Source organism: Chionomys nivalis, chromosome 1 (genome assembly GCF_950005125.1).
Source record: "Chionomys nivalis chromosome 1, mChiNiv1.1, whole genome shotgun sequence".
Classification (NCBI taxonomy): Eukaryota; Metazoa; Chordata; class Mammalia; order Rodentia; family Cricetidae; genus Chionomys; species Chionomys nivalis.
The window spans coordinates 146,169,233-146,177,920 of record NC_080086.1 but is presented as its reverse complement, the minus strand read 5'-3'; the positions used below and the strand labels follow the sequence as shown (position 1 = coordinate 146,177,920).

Genomic DNA, 8,688 nt, shown 5'->3' with positions numbered 1-8,688 from the left:
TTGAACCGGTCTGAACCGGTCCGAACCGGATTGAACCGGTCTGAACCGGTTTGAACCGGTCTGGACCGGTTTGAGCCGGTTTGAACCGGTCTGAACCGGATTGAACCGGTCTGAACCGGTTTGAGCCGGTTTGAACCGGTCTGAACCGGATTGAACCGGTCTGAACCGGTCTGAACCGGTTTGAACCGGATTGAACCGGTCTGAACCGGTCTGAACCGGTTTGAGCCGGTCTGAACCGGATTGAACCGGTCTGAACCGGTTTGAACCGGTCTGAACCGGTCTGAACCGGATTGAGCCGGTCCGAACCGGATTGAACCGGTCTGAACCGGATTGAACCGGCCTGAACCGGTCTGAACCGGCTTGAACCGGTCTGAACCGGATTGAACTGGTCTGAACCGGTCTGAACCGGTTTGAGCCCGTCTGAACCGGCTTGAACCGGTCTGAACCGGATTGAACTGGTCTGAACCGGTTTGAGCCCGTCTGAACCGGCTTGAGCCCGTCTGAACCGGCTTGAACCGGTCTGAACCGGTCTGAACCGGTCTGAGCCGGTTTGAACCGGTCTGACCCGGATTGAACCGGTCCGAACCGGATTGAACCGGTCTGAACCGGTCTGAACCGGTCCGAACCGGATTGAGCCGGTCTGAACCGGCTTGAGCCGGTCTGAGCCGGTCTGAACCGGCTTGAGCCGGTCTGAACCGGTCTGAACCGGTCTGAACCGGTCTGAACCGGATTGAACCTGTCTGAACCGGATTGAACCTGTCTGAACCGGATTGAACCGGTCTGAACCGGTCTGAACCGGATTGAACCGGTCTGAACCGGTCTGAACCGGATTGAACCGGTCTGAACCGGTCTGAACCGGATTGAGCCAGTCTGAACCGGATTGAACCGGTCTGAACCGGTCTGAACCGGTCCGAACCGGATTGAACCGGTCTGAACTGGATTGAACCGGTCTGAACCGGTCTGACCCGGATTGAACCGGTCCGAACCGGATTGAACCGGTCTGAACCGGTCTGAACCGGATTGAACCGGTTTGAGCCTGTCTAAACCGGCTTGAACCGGTCTGAACCGGTCTGAACCGGATTGAGCCGGCTTGAACCGGTCCGAACCGGAATGAACCGGTCTGAACTGGATTGAACCGGTCTGAACCGGCCTGAACCGGATTGAACTGGTCCGAACCGGATTGAACCGGTCTGAACCGGTCTGAACCGGTTTGAGCCGGTCTAAACCGGCTTGAACCGGTCTGAACCGGTCTGAACCGGATTGAGCCGGTTTGAACCGGTCCGAACCGGAATGAACCGGTCTGAACCGGTCTGAGCCGGTCTCAACCGGCTTGAACTGGTCTGAACCGGTCTGAACCGGTCCGAACCGGCCTGAACCGGCTTGAACCGGTCTGAACCGGATTGAACCGATCTGAACCGGTCTGAGCCGGTCTGAACCGGCTTGAACCGATCTGAACCGGTCTGAGCCGGTCTGAACCGGCTTGAACCGGTCTGAACCGGCTTGAACCGGTCTGAACCGGATTGAACCGGTCTGAACCGGTTTGAACTGGTCCGAACCGGTATGAACCGGTTTGAGCTGGTCTGAACCGGTTTGAACTGGTCCGAACCGGTATGAACCGGTCTGAGCCGGTTTGAACCGGTCTGAACCGGTTTGACCCGGCTTGAACCGGTTTGAACTGGTCTGAACCGGTCTTAACCGGATTCAACCGGTCTGAACCGGTCTTAACCGGATTGAGCCGGTCTGAACCGGCTTGAACCGGTCTGAACCGGGTTTTTGGCGGCCTGAAGTAGCTTGAACCCGTTCTAACCGGCTTGAACCGGTCTGAACCGGCTTGAACTGGCATAAACCGGCCTGAACTGGTCTGAACCGGCTTGGACTGGTCTGCACCGGCTTGAACCAGTTTGAACCAGGTGGAACTGGTTTGAGCCAGTTTTAGCTGGCTGGCCTGAACCGGTTTGAGCCAATCTGACCGGGCTTGAACCAGACTGAAGTCTTCTGAACCGGTTTGAACCGGCCTGAACCAGTTTGAACCAGCTAGAACCGGTCTCAACCGGTTTTAGCCAGCCTGAACCGGTCTCAGAAACACTCTCCCTGCTGGGCTCAGACAGTCATATCTCAAACACCACCCTACTCCACAGCCAACCCCTCCCATGCCCAGAGTGCAGAAGTCACATTCCCACCTCTGAGTCTCAGTCTGACTCCTCTGCATCCTGCAGAGGGCCCTGCTGTGCTGCTGACTGCCACCTAGGCTTCTACCCATGACTTAGCTCCCCTCCTGTCTGACTCCTCTGATCTGACAGCCTTGTCTATTCATCTGGATATGCCAGGCTAACTGGGCACGGGGCTCCAACCAACACACACCTGGACTTTACCCAGGGCTCTAACTGCAGTTGGGCCTGTCATCTGCCTCCACCTTACCTCTATGCCCCAGGTTCTTTCCTCCCAAGAGAAGGCAAAGGAGGAAGAGAGACAGGCTCGGGGCTCGCCAGTGCCTGAGCCTCCTGACTCCCTAGGTTTTCTGGTCTGCTCCTACAGCACTAACACTTGTAGCACGTTTGTCCTGTCCCTTGGGAAGGCTACTCTTGTGCATGGATCTTTCTTTGGCAGATTTCTAAAATTCCTGTCATTGCCAATATTCTGGACTGCCCATGATGAATAAATTCTGACCTGAAGTTTGTTCAAAGACTCTGGGTAGAGGTTCTCCCTCTGCCATACACTGTCTGGCCACAGACGCTGTTTTACACACACTTGGTGTAAGTCTCCATTGTCGTATAACTACAGCATTCTGGCACTCAATCTGGGGGTGAGAGGGTGGTAGAAAGGAGGAGATAGGAGTGAGAACATGGAGAAATGGGATAGTTTAGGGAGGAGAGGGATGAAGTGGGAGAGCAATGAAAGGGAGATCTTGATAGAGCCACTATGGGGTTAGAAAGAAACCTGGTGCTAGGGAAATTCCCCCAAATCCACAACAATGACCCCAAATAAGAGTCCTATCAATAGTGGGGTGGGTGCCTGAACTGAACTTTCCCTCTGATCAGATGGGTGAATACCACCACTAACATCATAGAGCCTTCATCCAGCAACTAACAGAACAAGATGCAGAGATCCACAACCAACCACCACGCCAAGCTCCAGAAATCCAACTGAAGAGAGGGAGGAGGTAATACATGAGCAAGGGAGGTAAAGATCATGAGGGAGTGTTGGGAGCTGTGAACACCCAGATCCTGAAACAACTTGTTTTCCCCTGATCTGAGTGCCTACAGCTGCTCTGAGAAACTCTAACTGCAGTTAGAGTTCCTGATGGCAGGAGAGTGCTTTCTGGTGAGTTTGGCTGGGGCGTGGCTAAAGCTGCCCCTGAACACAATAAAGGGGGAATTCTTGGGGCATTCTGGCATCAAGGATGACCTGTCTCTCTCTGTCTGTGCGTCTTTGTGTGTTTCAATCTCCAGCCCCTTGCCCAGTTCACGAACTGAACGGTGGTGCCTAGAGCACAGACGGGTGTGGTACGCCGCAAGGGAGAAATCTACAGAGACAGCTGAACCAAGCTCACAGGAGCTCACGAACCCTAGACTGACAGCTGTGCAGACTGCATGGGATCGGACCTGGTCCTCAATACGTGGGAGACAGCGGTGAAACTTGCACTGTCTGTGAGACCCATGGCGGTAGGACCAGGATCTATCCGTGGTGCATGAGCTAGCTCTGCACTCTGATCTTTAGGCAAGCTTTATTTGTTAGATCATGAACAAAATATCATAGGTTGGTTACATGGCCATGAATATCCATGGAATATAATTGTTGAGAGGCCTTGCTGACTGATCAAAGGTGCTGTCTATCATGGCCTCTCAGCTTTTTATCCAAAGCTTGAAGGCATGGGACTCCTGGACTCTCCACAATGAGATTTTCTGCTCTTTACCTGCTGATATCTGGAGAATATCTCTGCGCCTGGACGACTACCCTATCTAAAAGCTGTCTCAAAGTCTAGATGCCTGATTTATCTTTAGCATGACTCTTGGTACAGATCCTTGCTGAAGCCTCCCCTGCTGCACACATGGTGACTAAGACTTGTACTAGTAACTCTGCTATAGGACCCTGCTGCCTTATGATAGGATTGTACCACTTAATGCAAATTAGGGATTGTCCCCAGGATTTTTATTCTCATATAATTCTTACGCTCTGGAATAAAGCCGAGGTGATTCACTGAAGTCTGTCTCCCGGAGAGCTGTCTCTATTGTATCCATTGCCAGAGGAACCCTGTTCCCTGCTTCTGCTCCCTCTATTCCCATGGACCAATGCAGCCAATGCTCCCTCTGGGAAGAAGCAGAATCACGATGTGTAATTGGAGAGGATGAGTGTGGAGAGATCTGTGGGTAGCCTTCTTAGAAATGGAAAGAACGGTAAGATGTTTCTGTTTAATCTGAATCCTCACCAGAGGTGTCCTCAACAGGAGAGGATACAGGTGTTGAGTGGAGGGGATGGCAGTCTCTGCAGACACCTGTCAGCCCCTTCTCTAGTCGTCTGGTCTTGTGAAATCTTATTACCTCTAACCCTTTATTGTTCTATGATCCTAGCTTCCTCTCTCCACCATTTATTCCATTGTAACTGCAGCCCCTTCTAATACTTCTGTAACTAAATATTTTCAGTCTGTGGAATAGTTATGTTCCTTGTTGTTCATTAATTTAACATGTGCTTCATGAAAGATGAATATGTACCATATGAAATGACTGCTTCCTTTCATCTCTTCAAATATAGCATCTCTACTGGATTCCAGTTAACTTCTGCATAGCCCTGTGTCTGCCTATCATCTTGTATAGTAACTGAATAAATTAAGGTTGGTTTTGTAATAACCTGAGGCTGCTCCTTTTCAGTTTCATAATGTAATGGGGCATTAGGTTCTGATCTAAATTTCTGTGCTGTGTCTGAGTATTTTTCTTATTTTCATTAGTAGGTCTTTCTAAAGCCTTTATGTTAGCAGTGAAAATTTTCTTATTTTCATTGATGACTCTTTCTAAGGTTTATATCTCATCAGCAGTAAGTAAGTCTTTCTAAAGTTTGTATTTTATCAATGATAAGTCTTTCTAAGGCTTGTATATCATCAGTCAAATTATATTTGATATGGTTATCAAACCACTTTTAAAGGATAAAATAGCAATTACTAAGATGATATTAACTACCATCAACATTAAGTCAATCCCAGATAAATCATTTATCCTATCATTTAAAATTTTCACTTTCAAGCCATCTATAATAGAACTATACATTGTGGGCCCTATCACCTGCATTGTGATATTCACTCTCCTAAAGGACTTTCCAGGTATCTCACCAAATCTTTTGACTTCTCAGTTTTTCCATGGTGTCTGTAGTAAACTCAAGCCCCTTCTGTAATTTTCAAGCTGTAACCTGTTTTCAGAGTCCTAGCAAGCAGCTGTCCCCCTGCTGTGAATGTTCCCGCAGAGAATGCCGGGCAGCAGCTGTGGCAGATCTAGCTGTCTTGACTTCTGAGTCTACATGGTTATGACCCACATTGGGCATCAAACATTGTTTATCCTCGGCACAGTGACTGCACCTTAATCTGCTGCTATTTCAGCTAGCAACCGTGACTCCACAGTTACTTTCCTGCATCTCTGGCAGAGGCCTGGACACTCATTCCACAGCCTGGTGGGAATTCTCTTCCTGCAGTCACTGGATCTGCTCCTGCCACTGAAGCCAGCTTTAAATCTCTATGGTTATATTCATAAATAAGATTCAAGGTTCGAAGACTGGGGTGAAAGCCTGATAGTTCAGAGAGGTTGAGTAGCACCTAGCTTACTAACTTCTCTCCTCACTTGCATCTCTGAAAGGAACATTCTTCTGCTCTGCCAAACAAAAACCTTCATCACTTTAAAATCCCTCCCTACTACTTCCTGTGCATCTCTCTGTTTCTTCCAGATACCTTCTGCTGCTCTATGCTTACTTTACATCAAGTAGTTGATGACTCAATCTCTTGACACAGGGTTAATTTTATGTAATGAACTCAAATACAAACTTGTGGTCCACGGTGTTATCAGCAATTCCCCCAACAGGCAGGAGGTGATGGGAGCTTCAGAGATTAGGACAGTAGGAGTGGGCATTGACACTGTGAGCAATGGTTCTGAGTGCTTTTTTGATCAGTCAGGCTCATTTAGATAGACTCCTTTGTGAATGTTCTAACTTCTTTTCTATTATTCTGTTGGGAAGGCTGCTTTCATGTTTATGTACAAGTTTAATTTTTAATTCTTAGCATACATCTTTTTAATTCATTCTTGTATGCCACTCTTCTCTCTATGTAAGTACTTCTCCATAATTTTTAAAGAATTTTTTTCTTTATCCCCAAAAAGGATAAAGATATTTATATGGTTTGACTTTAAAAATCTGGTTGTTTTACATTTAGTAGTTAAATCTATGGTACACCTTGAATTGTTTTTGTGTGGGTGCAGCAGGAGGTCGGGTTTAAAAGACAGATCTATCACATGAATAGCAGCTTATCTGCATGGCTAGCAAGTCCCAGGTGCATTGTAGTGTGACCTTATGTCATCAGTCATAAGGCAATGTGTGCATGGGTCTGTGTCTGCTGTGTTCTGTTACCTTCACCCATTTGTTTATTCTCTCTTCTGCATATATCTGTGTGCATACATGTCTGTGTGTGTAGCGGGTTAAGAGACTGGTGTAAGACTAGGGCCCGCTTGTTCATCCCAGCCACCCAGCTAGCTTAGCCCTGAAATAACCACACAGAAACTATATTAATTAAATCATTGCTTGGCTCATTAGTTCTAACTTCTTATTAGCTAACTCTTACATATTAGTTTAACTCATTTCTATTAATCTGTATATCTCCATGAGTTTGTGGCCTACAAGCAAAGTCTCAAAACATCTATCCCCAGCAGTGGGTCCATGGTGTCTCTCCGACTCTGCTTTCTTCCTCCCAGAATTCAGTTCTCTCTTCTATGCCTACCTAAGTTGTGCCCTATCAGGCCAAGGCTGTTTCTTTATTCATTAACCAATGCAAGCTGAACATGGAGAGAAGGACCTCCCACACCAGACTAACATGGGGTTTTCCCTCAGTTTCCCTCCATCTTATTCATTGAGGCAGGGTCTCTCTGTTGAACCCAGTCTTTGTCATTTCAATTGGTGTAGGTAGCTTCTCACAATGGGAATCCCTGGTATGAGAGAGTAAATGTTCATACAACATGTAATGTGTTACATGGTGTTTCTAGGAGCTCTGTGAGCTAATTTAGATATTCACAATAATGCCAGACATGAGTGTCATCAGCCTCATTTTATAGATGAAGAGACTGAGGCATGAAGAGGTCACATAACTTGGGTAAGTTGGGAAGAGTGCACAGAAACTGAGCAGTATGCTTGGAATAAATACTCCAGCCTTCCTACCTCTGTAGATGCCATCTTGCTGGCCTACCATCTATCCAGTAACATGTTGTTAAATATGATTATCTTACAGGCCCAGTTCATTGTGTTCCTTCTCATCTAGCTGAGCTCAGTCCTGGGCAATGGGCTCATCATCCTGCTGATGTGCCTGGACACACATCTGCACACTCCCATGTACTTCTTCCTCTGTAATCTTGCCCTGTTGGATATGGGCTATGTCACCACCACTATTCCCCAGATGTTGGTACATCTTCTTGCTAAATCCCAGACCATCTCCTTTGCTGGACATTGGCTTCAGATGTATATGTTTGGTGCATTGGCAATCACAGAGTGCATCCTCTTTGTGGTCATGGCTTATGACCTACTGGTATGTGGCAATTTGCTACCCATTGAGTTATACTGTCATCCTCACCTGGGACTTGTGCATATGGTTGGCAGCTGGAACCTGGGTCTGTGGTTTCTTCTTCTCTCTGATACACACCTTCTTCACCATGAGGCTTCCATACTGTGGCCCTAACATGGTTAACCATTATTTCTGTGAAGGATCTTCAGTACGTAGTTTGGCCTGCATGGACACTCATCTTATTGAAATAGTGGATCTAGCCATGAGTTTCTTCATAAATGTTGTCCCAATCTCCCTCATTGTCGCCTCTTATATTCATATTGCCACGGCTATTTTCAAGATCAAGTCCACCCAGGGCCACTCCAAGGCATTCTCTACCTGTGCCTCCCACCTGACTGTGGTCACACTCTTCTACGGTCCAGCCACTTACATATACCTAAGGCCCAACTCCAGCTATTCCCCCGAGCATGACAAGCAGATCTCACTCTTTTATAATGTCTTCTCAGCCCTGCTCAACCCCATGGTCTACAGCCTAAGGAACAGAGACATCAAGAGACCATTTCTCAAGATGATAGATATGGTAGGTGGATTGTTGAATCTTAGGTAAACATTGGATAAATGCTCAATATTTAAGACAGAGACAGTCTAGTTATGGTACGTAAACAACACTGAGCATTGAATCCAATATAGCTATTTAATAACTGGGGACAATATTCTTGAAACGGAGATGACAGTCTTAATGAATAGCTTACAGTACAATTTAAGTGAAAACATCTCAGTAATCTTTGTGGTTGTGGTTATAAGTAGAAAGACTTGCTTATTGCTCACATTTGTTAGTTGTAGCTGGGGAGTAATCTTGTGTAGCTAGATCCATCCTGAAGGAGAATTCCTGTATCCAGTGCATTCTATATCAGAAGGAAAAGAGTGGATAAACCCCATGATGTGTC

At 47.1% G+C, this 8,688-nt stretch overlaps 1 pseudogene; it reads left to right on the top strand.

The window, feature by feature from the left end:
* Positions 1 to 7,444: 7,444 nt before the first annotated feature.
* On the top strand, positions 7,445 to 8,348 carry LOC130885574 (olfactory receptor 2A2-like; annotated as a pseudogene).
* Positions 8,349 to 8,688: the final 340 nt, after the last annotated feature.